The sequence below is a fragment of the Camellia sinensis genome, chromosome 4 (genome assembly GCF_055761805.1).
Source record: "Camellia sinensis isolate YWXY chromosome 4, ASM5576180v1, whole genome shotgun sequence".
Taxonomy (NCBI): domain Eukaryota; kingdom Viridiplantae; phylum Streptophyta; class Magnoliopsida; order Ericales; family Theaceae; genus Camellia; species Camellia sinensis.
The window spans coordinates 205,423,098-205,441,687 of NC_138964.1; positions in this window are offsets into that span (position 1 = coordinate 205,423,098).

Genomic DNA, 18,590 nt, shown 5'->3' on the forward strand with positions numbered 1-18,590 from the left:
ATTATCATATAATATATTATGTAATACAACATAATTACAATATATATAAATATAAATATAAGATTATATATATATATATGACACCTCTCTTCTTTTTTTTTTATATAACAAATATAAATATTTAAGTTAAATATATATTATTAAATAACACATTAAATTAATTAATTACCACATTAAATTTATTAAATATCACATTAAATTCTTATGTGACCCACACAATTAATAAAGCCAAAAATAAAATAAGATAATAATAATAATAATAATAATAATAATAATAATAATAATAATAATAATAAATGACTTAAGAAAATTAGGGTCGCTACAATATACACACCTCAAAAGAATCTCGTCCCGAGATTCGATGGAGAGTACTAATAAAAAAGTTCTGGGTTCATATGCCGAACTTTCTCTTCTAACTCCCAGGTAATATCGTTCTCATCGTCGCTCCACTGCACTTTCACCAAGTTCATTTTCTTGCGCCGCAACTGCTTTACATCTCGATCTAGAATAGTAACCGGTCGCACCACATGCGTTAGATCATCACTAATCTCCAACACTTCTGGTGATACTACTTGGGAAGGGTCTTGTACACACTTCCGCGATAAAGATACATGGAACACATTGTGAATCATAGCTAAAGCAGGTGGTAGAGCTAATTTGTAAGCCACATTACCAATCCTCTCAGTGATCTCATATGGTCCCACAAATCTAGGTGCCAACTTTCCCTTTTCCGAACCGCATAATACCCTTCATCGGCGAGACCTTCAAAAACACGAAATCTCCAACATTCAACTCAACCTCCTTACGTTTTCTATCAGTGTAACTCTTCTGACGACTCTGTGCAGTCTTAATATGTTCCCGAATAATATTTACCTTCTCCGTAGTCTCTCTCACCAACTCTGGCCCTAACAACGGCGCATCTTCTACCTCTATCCAACTAGCAGGTGATTGACATGGCCTCCTATACAAAGCCTCAAAAGGTGCCATCCTGATACTGGAGTGATAGCTATTATTATAAGCAAACTCCACTAATGACAAGTGTTCTTCCCAACTACCACCAAGATCGAGAACACTAGCTCTCAACATATCTTCCAAGATCTGATTTACCCGCTCAGTTTGCCCATTTGTCTGAGGATAGTAAGTCGTGCTCAAGTCTAACCTAGCACCCAAAGCATGCTGAAAACTCTCCCAAAACTCTGCCACAAACAATGGATCACGATTCAAAACTATAGAAACTGGTGCGCCATGAAGTCGCACCACCTCCCGAATATACAGCCTAGCCAGTTTATCTGCAGTTCGGTGAACACTGATAGGAATAAAATGAGCAGACTTGGTGAGTCGATCCACTATCACCCAAATAGATTCATTGCCTCGCTTAGACCACGACAATCCATCCACGAAATCCATAGAGATGTACTCCTATTTCCAAGTAGGAATCTCAAGAGGCTGCAGAAGTCCAAACGGTCATTGGTGTTCTGCCTTAACCTGTTGGCACACATAACATCGAGAAACATACTCTCCTATGTCTTTCTTCATACCTTCCCACCAAAACGTCCTCTTTAGGTCGTGATACATCTTAGTCCCACCAGGGTAAATGGTATATTGGGACCTATGGGAATTATCCATAATCTCTTTCCTCAATTCAACAATGTTAGGTACACACAACCTGCCATTGAATCGCAATCCCCCATCTGAGTCCACAGACCAATCAGTAGGACAATCATCGATCAAATCCACTACAAGATCATCGGGCTTACTGACGAGAAACCCATTTAAATTATGCATCTGACGAACTTTACCCAGTAACGTCGTCTATACGGTCAAACTACCAATGTATGCGTTTTCAGCACTCTCTATTGGTTGAACATCATGCATCAAAATTAACTCCAAGGACTTCCATTCTTGAATCATCAAAGAAGCTATAATCCCATGTGTCGACTAAGTGCATGTACGACCACATTTCCTTTTCCTGGGTGGTAAAGGATCTCGAAATCATAACTACTGACAAATTCAACCCACCTCTGTTGCCTTATGTTCAACTCTTTTTGAGAAAAGAGATATTTGAGGCTCTTGTGATCTGTGTACAACTCAAAGTGCTCTCCAAACAAGTAGTGTCGCCACACTTTCAACGCAAAAACAACTGCTACCAACTCTAAGTCATGAGTAGGGTATCGTCTCTCATGAGGTTTTAATTGTCGAGAAGCATAAGATACAACCTTTTGATGTTGCATCAACACACATCCCAACCTAGTTCCACTCGCATCAGTAAACACTACTAACTTTTCCCCTTATACCGGTATAGTTAACACTGGAGCTGTAGTTAACCGCTGTTTTAACTCCTGGAAAGCTTTCTCACAATCATTTGTCCATACAAACTTCACATTCTTGCGGGTCAACTTGGTCATGGGTACTGCAATAGTGGAAAACTTCTCTATAAATCTTCTGTAATAACCAGCTAGTCGTAAAAAACTTCTCACCTCTGTAGGGTTCGTGGGCTACTTCCATTCTTTGACCGCAACAACTTTCTCAAGATCTATCGCTATCCCTTGATTGGATACAACATGACCCAAAAATCGAACTTCTTTCTTCCAAAAGTGACACGTACTGAACTTAGCGTATAACTGTTGCTCCCTCAAAGTCTGCAATACAACTTTCAAGTGTTCTCTGTGTTCCTCCTCATTCTTAGAATACACCAGGATATCATCTATGAAGATAATCACAAACTTATCTAGATATGGTTGAAAAATTCTGTTCATCAAGTCCATGAAATAGGTAGGAGCATTGGTCAAATCAAAAGGCATTACAGGAAATTCGTACAACCCATATCTGGTCCGAAAAGCAGTAAGCGGTATACTTTCCTCTGACACACCCATCTAATGATAACCCGTTCTGAGATCAAACTGAGAGAAAATGGCTGCCCCCTTCAACTGATCAAACAAGTAATCAATTCTAGGTAGTGGATACTTGTTCTTGATAGTCACATTGTTTAGCTCTTTGTAATCTATGCACATGTAGAGAGTGTCATCTTTTTTGGAAACAAAGATCGCGGGTGCTCCCCATGGGGAGTTACTTGAACGAATGAACCCTTTCTGAAGCATCTCTTCTAGCTGCTTTTTCATCTCCACAAGCTCTTTAGGCGCCATTCTGTATGCTGCCTTAGAAATCGGTGCAGTTCCCGGCACTAGGTCAATGCGAAATTCTACTACTCGTCGGGGTGGAGGACCAGGTATCTCTTAAAATACATCCTCAAACTCATGCACCACATCTACCTCACTAATATCCTGCTTAGGGATTTCTACTGAGCATAGAAAACTCGTCATCACAGACTCTTCCCTATCGCTAGAAGTGTGGGTAAGCTGTGGTATACCAGGAATATCTATATCTACAGTCCTTCCAACACAATCTAGAGTCACTAAGTGTTTTCGCAGCCAATCCATACCCAAAATAATTGTAAACCCCTCAAACCCTAAAACAATTAGGTCTGCAAACTAGACCTTGCCCGCCAAGTCAATCTCAAAATCTTTACACATGACATAAAAAGTAACTGTCCCTCTTAAAAGGGTCTCAACATGAATAGGTCTAGAAAATGAGGTAGTTACAATATGTTCTCTTTCTACAAACTGCCTAGATATGAAACAATGAGAGACACTAGAATCAAAAAGTACTCTAATGGATTCTTAAAAAAAAATTAAAGATACCTTACAGCCATCACCTTCAAGTTAAACATACAAGAAGGATTTGATCGTAAATACTTAGAATAAATTCGACCACCAAACTAAACTAGTTAACCCATGTTTCCACAATTCGAGGATCACCTAAACTATCACAAGTCCAGGGTAACCTAGAGCTCTGATACCAAACTGTCACGCCCCAAAATTCAGGATATTAAATATTATATTAGGATTACCCCCGATCAATATTCCATCATCTAAATCCTAGAGGTGAAACAAAAAAACACTAAACGCCAACCAATCTATCAACCATAATTTCATAACTAACCAATACCTCAACATTCAGGTAGTAACAACCAGTCAAAACAACTTAAATAAAGTACGATTACAAACCATGCCAAATTATTCCAATACTAAAGTCATTAAAAAAGATAATAAATACATAAACTAATATCAACCCTAAGCTCAAGAAAACAAAAGAAGTCCAAACGACATGTACAACACTATAGTAAATCCACATCACCACCGTAGCCCCAACTAATCCTGCAAAGGAAGCTCAGCTGCGCTCAAACAAAACGCACCCGAGTTGCCAAGAGATAAAACGGGTCAGTATACAGGTATATTGGTATGAGTACAAGATTTAACACCCATGTGTCCACCGGACACAAACAAAAAAAAATTTAATTCTTGTTACGGGACAAGACAAGTAGTTCCATCCGCACCGAGACGAATGTGTAGTTTCTTGAGATACGGTGGCATTTAGTTTCTTGCCCGTATACAACAAAATATAAATTAAGTATAGAATAAACAAAATAAAAATAAAAATAAAAATAAAAATATGATGAGCCCGCCCTGTATAAAAATAATTAGTAAGACCCACTATCCTGCAAAACAAATAAAGTTAGTATAATTTAATCATAAGTAACTTGCTGAAAAAGTATAAAAATGCACCGTTTCATACTTAAATAATTCGAATTGATCAAAACTCAAAGAACGAAAGTTGTACAGAATCAAGTTTCCTAAAAGACAATACGAATGAATTTAATAGAAACTGAACAGGTTGAGAGAAAAACTTGATAGAAAAACTTAGACGGAATTCAATTGAAAAATCTGAAACTGAAAACGAACAAAAATTGCCCTAAGATGATTTTTTTCGGAAAAGTTCAAAACACGAAAAGTGTGCAGAATAATGTTTTACTTTAGTTTGTGTAAAACCAATAAAAAAATGAGCTCGTTTCATGGGTTAAAACAACCTTTAAAATCTGCATTGCTAAAATCAATCAAACCGACAACAATCAAGATCATTTGATTATAGGTTCTAATCGATCTTTTTAATAAAAAGCTAAAACACAAAAGTTGTCTAGAATCACGTATACATGTCTTTGCTCAAATTTCATAATTTATCAAGGTCGTTTACTATTTTTCAACATGAACAAATCAATACAATTCACACTATAGAAATAAACTCATAATTAAATTCTTTGTACCTTAACTCCACCACTTTGGCCCTCCATTTCCGGTCTACACATATATCCCATGTGCCTCTCGTATACCTAACATCGCTCCGAAGCCAAACTTACATGGAGATATCGTCCTGAGTTTGACTCACACTTCCCGGATGGTTAGCATATACGTACGCGTGTAAATCAAAGCACTCGTCTACTCATGAGAACGAGGCAACAATATATATACACAACATCTCACTCATGAGAATAAACATAACAATGCCAAGCCTAAGGCATTCAAATAAATCTCATAATCCTCACTTTTTTTATACACTCTTTCTCACAGCACTCAAATAAAACAACAATTCATGGAGTCATGGTGGAGTGTAAGGAATTTATCTTTGGGTTTCTAATTTATTTTAATTCCATATAACCATGAGTGTAATTACAACCACAAAATATATCCATATAAAATCCTAAACCTGACATACACAGCCAATCAAAATAATTAAAATCAATTAATTATCTAAAATTCCTAAACCTTACATACACAACTAATCAAAATAATTAAAATCAATCAAACATTTAAAAATTCTAAACCTTACATACACAACTAATCAAAATAATTAAAATCAATCTATCATCTTTATGTAAAAACATAATCAAACTAACATCAAATAAATAAAAATAAGTAAATAAATAAAAACAACAAATTAAACATAAATCAAGGAAAGTGAGGTTTTGTACTCACAATTATTTTTGAAGATCAAATAATCAATTAAAAAATTAATAGAGTCACCAAAATAAAACCCTAATTTTTTTTTCCTTCCTCTTTCTCCCCTGTCTCTCTCTCTCGGCTTTTCTTTCTTCCATCGCACAGCACACCACCTTCTCTTTTTTTATCTGATTACTCCTCTCTCTCTCTCTCTCTCTCTCTCTCTCACTCACGAGTCACGGCTGCTGCTCTCTTGGAGAACTTCACTTTTTCAAAACTAGGTCAAGCATATTATAAAGTCTACTTATATTAAAACCTAATCCTATTATAACTTAATAAATTATTATAATATAATATATTACAATATATATAAATATAAATATAAGATTAAATATATATATATATGACACCTCTCTTTTTTTTTATATAACAAATATAAATATTTAAGTTAAATATATATAATTAAATAACACATTAAATTAATTAATTGCCACATTAAATTTATTAAATATCACATTAAATTCTCATGTGACCCCACACAATTAATAAAGTCAAAAATAAAATAAGATAATAATAATCATAATAATAAATAAATGACTTAAGAAAATTAGGGTCGCTACAATGGCACTCTCAAATATGTACGAAAAACCCTCTGCCTCAAATAAAGTTTATTTGATCCGTAGATTGTTTAATCTGAGGATGACAGGATGTGCTTCAGTGGCCGAGCATCTGAACGAATTCAACATTGTAGTAACACAATTGAGTACTGTATCTATCAAATTTGATGATGTGGTTAGGGTTTTGATTCTTCTATCTAGTTTGCCAAAAAGTTAGAATGGTACTGTAACGGCAGTAAGTAATTCTTCAGGAAAAGAAAAGTTAAATTACAATGATATTCGAGATTTAATTCTGGAGTGAAGAAATTCGTAGGAGGAAATTAGGGGAAACATCGGGTTCTGCCCTAAATACAGAAGCCAGAGGAAGATTAGTAGGAAAAAACCCGAACCGCAACAGATCAAAATCCAAACACAGAAGCAAGTCAAGAACTGGAAAAAGACAGAGTTACTGGAACTGTGGAAAGAAGGGATATCTAAAAGGAGGTTGTCCGACATTGAATAAGAACAAAGGTAATCAAAATCAGAAGTCTGTTAATGCTGCAACGAAGAAGATTTATGATGCTTTGATCTTGAGTATTGACAGCCGTCTTGAATCTTGGATTTTAGATTCTAGGACATCATTCCATTCTACTTCACAGAAGGAAATCATGGACAATTACATTGGTGATGATTTCAGGAAGGTGTATTTGGCTGATGATGAACCTTTGAAGATTGTGGGTAAAGGGGATGTAATAATCAAGTTGCCAAACAGATCTGTTTGGAAGATACAGAATGTCAGACAGGTGCCTGATTTGAAAAGAAACTTGATTTCTATTGGAAAACTTGATGATGAAGGTCATGTTGTAACCATCATGGGTGGTTTGTGGAAAATCACCAAAGGAGCTATGGTTGTTGCTCGTGGTAAAAAAGAAGACACTCTTTACATGACTACGAACAATAGGGATGCAGTAGCAGTTGCTGGTGAGAAGGAAGACTCAAATCTGTGGCACCAAAGGCTTGGGCATATGAGTCAAAAAGGGATGAAGGTACTTGCATCTAAGGGGAAACTGTCAGATTTGAAATCGGTGGACATTGACTTTTGTGAGAATTGCATCTTCGGCAAACAAAAGATGGTTAGTTTTTTGAAGGATGGTAGCAAACCGAAGTTAGAAAAGTTGGAGTTGGTTTATACAGATGTGTGGAGACTTGCACCAGTTTCATCTCTTGGAGGATCATCAAACCTTTATCGACAACTCAACAAGAAAGGTATGAATTTATTTTCTGAAACATAAATTTGAAATTTATACTACTTTTAAGAAGTGGAAAGCCTTGGTAGAGACTGAGACAGGTCTGAAAATTAAGTGCTTCAGATTAGATAATGGAAGGGAATATACGGACAATGAGTTCAAGAAATATTGTGCAGAAAGTGGAATTAGAATGGAGAAAACTGTTTGAAAGACACCTCAACAGAATGGCGTTGCAGAACACATGAATAGAACTCTGAATGGACGTGATAGAAGTATAAGGATATATGCCGGATTACCAAAGATGTTTTGGGCAGATGTAGTTAACATTGTAGCATATCTAATTAACTGTGGTCCATCTGTTCTATTGGATGGAGAGCTACCAGAAGAAGCTTGGAGTGATAAAGAGGTAAATCTTTCTTTTTTGAAGGTATTTGGTTGTGTTTCATATGTGCATATAGATTCTGCTGATAGAAGCATACTTGATCCGAAATCTATTAAATGTACTTTTATTGGATGTGGCATTGATCAATTTGGTTATCGGTTTGAGATGATAAAAATCAGAAAATAATTAGAAGTAGGGGTGTTCACGGGTCGGTTTGGATCGGTTTCACTATCAACTCGCCACTTGAACCGACCATCACGGGTGGGGGAATTTAACATCCGAATTTGACCACAAACAATTCGAAATCGCAAGCATCGGGCCTTATGGTTTGTCGGTCGAATTCTCGGGTGATTTTTTTCCATCAACAGCTTATCCTCTTCTCGCGCATAAACAAATATACATACAGATAGATTTGTGAAAGACTAAGAAAGTGAGAAGAAGGTTGTGGTATGTTGTTGACATTCATAGCTTTTCGATCTAATCCAAGAGCATCAAAACAGAACGATCTGGATAATGGTTGTTGATGACCGAATGGATCTAGATGTAATAAACCATTAGAATCGGAGAGGGGTTGAAAGATAGTGTGTTTTGAGAGAGAAGGAATGTGTGTGTGTGTGTGTGAGAGAGAGAGAGAGAGGGGGGGGTTATTACAGTTCTGCGAGAAGAAAATAAAAGTAAACAGCACACAAACAACAATATATAAAACATGTATATATATCCCAAACACATGTATCCATGTATCTATATAATTAAATATATATATATATATATATATGATGTGACTATAATCATATATATTAAATATATATATATATATATAAATATAATCTATCCAAAAAAATGTATATGTATAAATATAATTGATCACATGTATCCATGTATTGAAATTATCAATCTGATTGTGTTATAGGGTTCGGCACTAGACTACCTTATTATTGGTCAAATATTTATTATTTTTTTTCTTGCATTTGAAATATGAAACGAAAGGGAAAAGAAAGATCTGACATTTTTTTTGAGCCATGTGCTACTTTTTCTGTAATTCATACAGAAATTTAGAGTTTTAATTATTATTATCACGTAAAAGGAGTGAAGATATTCAATTCTATAAGCCTATTGAATTATTTTTCAGGCGGTTCGGATTTTGTCGGTTCTCAAGGAATACAACCATTAGCCGACCGAAATATTGATAAATTTTACATACAAAGACCGAGCCAACCGTGGAGGCTTTTCGAAATCGACCATAATCATTCGGTTCAGTTCGGATCGGATTGGTTGGTTTCATCGGATGATTCGATTTTTTGAACGCCCCTAATTAGAAGTAGAGATGTCATATTTAATGAGAAAGTAATGTATAAGGATAGGGATAAGTCTGTATCTGAATCTGAATTTGTTACTTTTCATGAGCATGTTGAGTTAAAGGAGATTAGTGAGAATGATTTGAATAGTAGGATTTAGAATAATCCTGAAAATCTTATTCCACAAACTGAGCCACATACTCTTACTCCTAAGTTGAGACAGTCAGAAAGAGAGTTTAAACCTATACAACGTTGGTGTCCATCTTTACATTATTTGTTATTGTCTGATGGGGGTGAACCCGAAAGTTATGATGAGGCTTTGCAGGTTGATGATTCAATCAAGTGGGAGTCAGCTATGCAGGATGAAATGGATTCACTCATGGCAAACTAGACATGGGAGTTGATTAAATTACCAGTAGGTAAGAAAGCTTGGCACAACAAGTGGGTTTACAGGGTCAAACAAGAACATGATAGAAGTAAACGCTATAAGGCCAGATTGGTTGCAAAGGGATTTCAGCAAAAGGAAGGGGTTGACTACACTGAAATTTTCTCTCCAGTTGTGAAGTTAACCACTATCAGATTGGTGCTGGGAATTATGGTTGCTGAAGATTTGCATCTTGAGCAGATGTATGTGAAGATGGATTTTCTCCATGGTGATTTGGAGGATGAAATTTACATGAAGCAACCACAAAGGTTTCTTGGCACGTGGCAAAGAGGAGTTTATGTGAAAACTTCAAAAAAGCTTGTATGGTTTGAAACAGGCCCCAAGACAGTGGTACAAGAAGTTTGATGGGTTTATGTGTAGCAGCGGTTTTACATGATGTCAAGCAGATCATTGTTGTTATTTCAAGAGGTTTGACAAAAGTTATATTATTTTACTTTTATATGTTGATGATATGCTTATTGAAGAAACTTTTGTCTAACCAATTTGAGATGAAAGATCTTGGAGTTGAAAATAAAATCCTTGGTATGAGGATTCACAGGGACAAGGAAAATGGTACTTTGAAGTTGTCACAGGCAAAGTATGTCAAGAAAGTTCTCAAGAGGTTTAGTATGGATGGTGCAAAACAAGTGAGCACTCCATTGGCTAGGCACTTCAGACTTACCAAAGGGCAGTCTCCAAAGACAGAAGAAGAGCAGGCTTATATGGAACATGTTCCGTATGCTTCAGCTATCGGTAGCATAATGTATGCTATGGTTTATACTAGACCAGACATTGCACATGCAGTGGGAGTGGTTAGTAGGTACATGAGTAATCTAGGCAAACAACATTGGGAGGTAGTGAAGTGGATCTTCAAATACTTGAGTGGTACTACAGACATGGCACTTTGTTTCAGACGAACCGGCATCAGGTTACATGGTTATATTGATGTAGACTTTGTTGGTGATATGGATAATAGAGGCTGAGTATGTTTCTATTACTGAAGCTAAGAATGAGATGACTTAGTTACAAAATTTTCTAGTAGAGTTGGGTAAGACGCAAGAGATGAGTATTTTGCATAGTGATAGTGTAGACACCCCATTTTTTACTGACCTTAAGATTCAGACGTCATCGGTTGAGCGCTCGGTGATAGTGCATGTTGTGCTCGTTTAGGGTTTCCGGAGTTTTGGCTGAGAGTCTTGCCTCCGGGCCTCTGAACTCTTTGAGCTTTGGCTCGGTTTGCGGACCAAGCCTTATTTCTCTTCCCTGGAGGGAGAGAGATGGTCTGTGGACTACCTCTTTGTGGTCGTAGACCACTTTTCGTGGCTGTAGACCATTTTTCTTGTTTGGAGACTAGTTTCCAATTTTCGGAGCCTTCGGTCGTGCGTCTTGACTCGGGACCACTTAACGTTCTCCGTTTGGCGTGGTTTTTGAACCACACCATGTTGCCTCTGCCTAGAGGGACACTGTAGTCTGGGAGACCACTTTTGATGCCTGTAGACTAGTTTTCAAGGCTTCCGGCCGCGTGCCTTGCCTCCCAAACTTTCGTCTTGCATCCTTTTTGGTTTGTTTTTGGTACAAACCTTGTTTTCCTTGTTTGGAAGGTGGTACAAGGGTGGGAGACCAGTTCTTCCCCTTGGAGACCACTTTTCTTCCCGCCAGCCAATTTTCTGGTCGGCCAACTGGTCTCCTTGGTCTTTGGGTCGTCTTTTCTGGCCGGCCACCACACCATTGCATTGTTTTCATGCTCTGGACCTTCTCCCACCATGGCCGACCACTTGTTGTCTTGGGAGACCACTTGTGGTGGTCGGCCGACCACTTCAAGTAACTGGCCTACCACTTCAAGTGGTCGGCTGCTTTTTGTCACCTTTTTAGAGATATTTTCATCCAGCTGGCATAGCTGGAAGACACCAGAACCATTCTCCATACACGTGTATGGAGGGATGGCCTTGGACCCCAAGCTTGTCCAACAAGCTTGAGCATTGGTTCTCTATAAAGGAGAACCTCCTCCCTCATGCTTTAGGTTGAGATTTTGTGCTTTGAGCTATACATACACACCTTTGTATCTATCTTGCTCTTGTTCTTCATTTTTGTGCCTTAAAGTGTAGTTTTATCATACTTTAACACACAAACACACCCTCAAACACCATCCTTTTGTTGCTGAGGTGCTTAGGAGCTGGTTTTGGTGTTATTGGATTGGTTTGAGCTTGGAAAACCTGCTGGAGTTGTGGTTTTGAAGGTGTTCATCAAGGGTGAGCTTCTAACCCTTAATTCCCTTGATTTTGCTTAAGCTTTTAGGACTATTTGCATGCTGATTTAAGCTTAACTCTTAACTAAAAAAATTTCTATTTTTGGATGCTTAAATTTTTTGTTTAAGGTCACTTTTGTGTTGGGGGTAATCTACCCCCTCTTAGGCCTTGTTAGGCCTTGTTTTGAGCCATCCCTTTTGGCTCTTGTTCTAGCCTTTGCATGACCTTTCTACCACTGAAATCCAAAGGATTTTCAGTGGTGGAATGGTGGTTTTGGGGTCCTAAATAGGAGAGGGTCCCCTCTCCTTGTGTTTTACATACTTGCTTCATATGTCTCATGTTTGAGCATGTTTATTAAGCTTGTGTTGGCTTGTTCTTAGCATGTATTTGGGGGGTTATTTTGAGATGGCATGCCACTATTTTTGGTTGTCTTGATCATCCCTTGCATGCATAATACACTTGTAGTGTAAATCTTACAAACTAGCTTTGTGTGCCTCATGTTTGAGCATTTCTTTCTAGCTTGTTTTGGGGCCATCTCAGTACGTTTTTGGTGTTGTTTTAACATGCCTTAGATCTTTTTTGTGTTGGTTTGGTTGGCCCTTGCATGCCTTATACACTTGTAGTGTAAATTTCATAAACTAGTCTTGTATGCTTCATGAAGTAGCATGTCTTTCTAGCTTATGTTGACTCCATTTCAACATGTTTTTGGTGATTTTTTGCCATGTCATACCTTTGTTAAGGTTTGGTTTGGTTGGCCCATGCATGCTCCACGCACTTGTAGTGCATTTCCCTTCACTAGCCTAATGTGTACTATGCTTTAGACTATCATTCTAGCATGTTTTTGGCTTAACTTCAAGAAGCTTTTGTCTATGTTTTAGCATGCTTAAGCTCTAATTTGTGTTGTTTTAGTAATGCATGTCATGTTTTTTTATAGCTATAATGCATTCTAGCTTGTTAGTTTTATGTATTGAGTCCACTAGCATGCATTGCTTTGCCTATTTGAATGATTTGGCATCATTTCTTATGTGATTTCAGTTCATGTTTCATGTTCATGCATTTACATTTGTCACTTACACAATGCGTTGGAGGGTTGGTCCTTTATGCCTTTAACATGAATCATTGTGTATGCCTTCATGCCTAAGCTTGCGAGCTATCATTTCAATGTGTTTTTGGGGTTATTTTGCTATGATATAACTCTAATTTTTGTTGGCGAAGCTATCCCATGTTCGGTCTTGGTAGGTGTAGTGTAATCCTCCCATATTGCCCTTGCATGATCCATGTTTTGGCCCTTCATGTTAGCTTGTTTTGGCTTCCTTCCATACATATTTTAGTATCATTTTGACATGTTCTAGGACTGTTTTGGGTTTCATTTGCCATATGCTTCATGTTTTGCATAGTTGTAGTACAAGTGTCTATGCTAGCTTCAAGCTTTGGGTACCATAGCATGCTTCATTTGTGTTGTATACATGATTTGGCATCATTTACCATGATATTTCAGAGCATATAGGACTGCCATGTTCCTATTTCTTTCACTCTTTAAGTGTCTTTGAGGGTTGTGCATTGTTGCCTAGCTTTGTGGCCTAGCATGCATGCCATCTTGCCTAGGTCATTGAGCCCTCATCTTAGCATATTTTGGTCTTTGTTTAGACCTAATTAAGCTCTGTCCATGGTTGGTTCATGCATTTTTGCCATGTATTGCATGCCCCATTTTTAGTCCTCTTTGCTAGCTTTAATGCTTAAGGACCCTAGCATGCCATGCTTGTGTTGTTTGAATGATTTGGCATCATTTCTTGCTTTATTTCAGAGCCTTTAGTGTTGTTACACTTCCATGTTTATCACTTCTTGAGCACTCTTGAGAGTTGTGCTCTTAGGCCTAGTTGATGGGCCAATACATGTGCATGCTTTGTTTTGCATTTCATGCCTTTATTTTAGCATTATGGCCACTGATTTGGGCATGACTAAGGTCCTGTCCATTTTGGTTTAAGTCCATTAAGTATGTTTGCTTTCATGTTGTTGCATGCTTATGTTGCCTTACTTTGTGTATGCATGCATTAGCCTTCTTTGCATGTCATTAGCTTTGTTAAGTTGATCATGCCATTAGCATTGAGTATGCTATGTTACATTGTATTGCATGTTTGCATGCTTAAGTTGCATTGCATGTTTGCATGCTTGAGTTGCATTGTGTATGCCATACTTATGTTGCATTTTGTTTGGAATAGGTGTTAGTCCAAACACGAGGAACGAGGGACGTTTCATACTTAAAGTGATGAAACGTGCCTCAATTCTCGGTCGCCGACGCTCTTGATCATGCATGATAGAGTTATAGGCATTTATGTGTTTATGTGTGCATTCATTTCATATTGAATTGCGCAACTTCGCCTTTCGGCCATCATGCATCGAGATGCGCGATTGGTGGCCCGAGGGTTGAGAACCGCACTCGTTTTAGATCATGAAATGATAGGGAGGGTGGTTGTGCACACATATCTTGCAAATACATTGCCATGCCCTTTCTTGCTCTCTGTTGCAGCAAACTGGAAAAGTGCAGCAAAAACTGGCTGGCCAGCCAAAAAAACTAGCTGGCTAACCACTTTTTTTGATTTGCAGCAATAAAAAGTGGTCGGCAGGTGGTCTCCCTCCTCAATAACTGGTCAACCACCCTCCCACAGGTCCCCAAGGTGAGTTGGAAGCTTTCTGGAGCGTGGTGCAAGGTTTTGAGAACAATTGCAAACAAAGGCAAGTTGGGGCATTGCAACGGATTTCAGAACGAGGCGACCGGGCATGCATACACTCTTGTCCCTCTAAGGCTCCTGATTTATCGCTTTACTTAGCTAGTTTATGCTTTGGTCTTGTACTTAATTAGCTAATGTGCTTAGCTATTCAATTTATGTTGTAATAATTAGTTGTAGCTAGTTATTCAATTTTGTGATGTAATAATTAGTTTAATTAGCTTAGATTAGCTAGTTAGCTTCTTATTCGGACCCTCCGTCGAGAGGGCCAATTGTTGTAATAAGCGTGCATATGTGTGATGTATGTCTTCCAACCCCCATTTCTTTCTCTCTTTTACTTAACCGCTTACGATGGTTAGTTTTAGGGCATATTTCGATTAGCATACCTTATGCTTTGCATGCGTGCATCCATTCATCTGTATTGCATACACCGGGCTCGGCGCATCATACTAACTGCATTATATTTCAATTCCAATTTGAATACATGTACCGAGTTGCATCTCCTATGCCATTCTAGAATAGCCGAGCCTATTTTAGTTGCATTTTTGCATGTGTTGCATTAGCCATCTTAACATGAACTAGGATCATACATGATTTCTAACTAGTTCTCTGTTTTTCCTCGGAGTACACTGCGAGTGTTTACGCTTTAGCATACTGCATGTGACGCCCCGAATCTACACTATTGGTTGCAGTCAAGGGAGAGTCACTAATGAGTCCTATAGTCAATAACCAAGTAAGATCCTAATTCGCCGGAAGAGTCAAATTAGCCTCCCTTCTAAGTTCGGCTTTCTTAGGCAGCGCACTACCCTTTTGACATATCTTAAAAGGCATTGACACAAGGTCTCATAAGGAACAATAAGGTTCAAACATATATGAAGAATATAAATACATAACAACCACGAATATCCTTAATTCAAAAGCTTGTTCTGTTACATTACATCCCAAGAAAATTTAAATCTTCACATGAGCCTTACAAAACAACAAAAGGAAATTTCTAACTTTACTAAGATAGCCAAAAGTCTTCGAAGGTTTCAGGCTCTTTGTCTCCAACTATAAGTTCCTCTTTGTCACCTGGCATGATACGCCGTGAGCTTTGAATGCCCAGTAAACACACACACACCCCGTTTTTTTTTTCCAATCCAATACACAATCTCAAATATAACAACAAGTAGTAAAGCATGATACTCAAAATAGATAAACAAAGGGTTACAAGTTAGATGTTAGTAAACTAGAAATCCCTCAAAGAGATTTCGTCCTCCCAACCACAAGAATCGGACGCGGATTATTCGGTATGCCCCCACTTTTGCTGCTTTGTTGCAGAACTAACCTCGGATGCCTACCAACAGTTATATACCGCGTAGCACCAACCACTGGGCCTCAAAAGAAACGGTAATAATGGGCCTTGCCCAAATCCCTCCTCACACCAAACCACCTAGGGTCCGAATACAACCGCTCCGTTCAAGGGTTCCAAAAACCACTTGCGCAAGACTTTAACTTCCAAGTAGGGAACGCACCCCAACAATCCACACATCACACATTATCATTATTACTCAAGTGATCGGAAACCTAATACCATCCCAATTAAGTTTCCCGTTGAGTTAAATGTTTTTAAACAAGGTTGAACCAAACTTAACAAGATAATAATATCCACATAAGCATGCATCATTAAGATGAAGGAGAATAAGAACATAACCATAATATGTACAACATCATGCCAAGATATGATCATATGCTAATAAACATTTTCATGAACAAAAGAGCATAAAACACCTATGCATAACAAGATTTCCAGATTCGGTATCACATAAGGATTAGAAAAGAAGGGCTATTGTAGAATTTTTACCAGACTCGGCCTTCCTATGGTTCGTAGAGAATCTAATCTAGTTTCCAGAACATATTTCGGAAATGGGATAGCTTTTCTAGATTTAAAGTTATTTAGAAAACACTCTAGCGCTGTCCAGATTCGTCGATCGTTACAAAAATTTGATTTTCTTGCAAACCGCTCACTATTTTTCCATGAAACTAATTTTAGTTGAAATCTAACTCCTTAAGGAAGGTTTTGACATAAAATATAGGTCGAGAATAATTTTATACATTTTGCTAGAATTTTTTAAAGTGGCTGCAAAAACAGATTCTAAGGTACAATACCCCAAACAAGAAGATTTATGGGAAAAGGGATCCACTAAGGGAAAATTTCCGTCTCTTTTATGATGAAAACATGCTAACTAACATATATCAATGATACATCTGAAAACAATATTTAGAACCCTTAAGAACATGTATTTGGAAAAAGAAAACAAAAGAGAAGGTTGTGTTGTGGCTTACTTGCTAAGCTTTGAACAAAATGGCTCTCTTCTCCCTTCCTCTTCCTCTCAAGACTTCTCTCTTGTTCTCCTTCCCCTCCTCTAGCCGAAAGTGTGTGTGTGGGTGTGATGCTTGTGTTTTCCAAGCTAGGGAGTGGTGATATTTATAGGCAAATTTGGTGTAAAATGACATAGAAGCCCACTAGTTGGAATTGAATGGACAAGCTAGGATTTACTTGGAGTTCAATGAATTAGGAGTGCTTAGGGAGCTTAACCTTGGGAAGTTCAATGAATATATTTATATAGATCTCAATTAATTGACGGTACTTATAGTATAAGGTACACGTACTAATTTTGGGGAAATTTTGAATTTAAATGAAGAAGTGAGGGCTTGGAGTTAAATTCATGTATTGGAACCTTACTTATGTAAATTAGGCTAAGGAACCTAATCTAGCTAGGATATTCTGGTTTTGATAAAAAAAATGCTAACCGACAAGATTCGAAATAATTCAAGTAACTAAGGGATTTAAGAAAATAATTTAAACACTAGGGTTTTTAAAGAGAAAACATTTTTCAGGGGCTTCACAACCTATCCCCCTTAAAACAATTTCGTCCCCGAAATTCAATTACATACTGCCTTTGAAAAGTTCGGGGTAGTTTGCCTTCACCCAATCCTGGCGTTCCCAAGTAGATTCCTCAATTCCCCGATGACGTCATAGCACTTTTACCAAGTGAACCGTTTTGCCTCTAAGGTTCTTCTCTCGGCTATCCTGTATTGCTACCGGTCCTTCTTTAAATGTAACATCTTTGTCAAGACTGATTCCTTCCCATTTGGGGACGTGTGATGAGTCGGCGATGTATTTTCTCAACATAGATACATGGAAGACGTCGTGTATCCCTGCTAATTGCGGAGGTAGAGCTAGTCTATATGCTACTTCGCCCACTCTTTCCAGTACCTCAAAAGGCCCAATATATCGTGGTGACAGCTTTTCCTTTTTCCTGAAACGTACGACTCAACGCCTAGGTTGCACCTTTAGGAACACGTGGTTGCCTACTTCAAACATCGATGGCCTTCTTCTCCTATCTGCATAATTCTTTTGACGGTCTTAAGTAGTCTTTAATCGTTGTCGGATCAATTTGACCTTCTCAGTAGTTTCTAGAACAAGTTTGGGTCCTATCAGATTTGCATCACCCACTTCCGGCCAACAAATCGGCGATCTACAAGGTCGTCCATATAATGCTTCAAAGGGCGCCGTACCGATGCTAGCTTGAAAGCTATTGTTATAGGCGAATTCAATTAGGGGTAGGTGTCGTTCCCAACTTCCTTGAAAATCCATTGCGCAAGCTCTCAACATATCTTCGAGTGTCTGGATGGTGCGTTCAGATTGTCCATCTGTTTGCGGGTGAAAACCGGTGCTAAAATATAACTTAGTACCAAGAGCTTCTTGCAGACTCCTCCAAAATTGGGAGGTGAACTATGGATCACGATCTGACACAATAGATACCGGAATTCCATGTAGTCGAATGATCTCCCCAATGT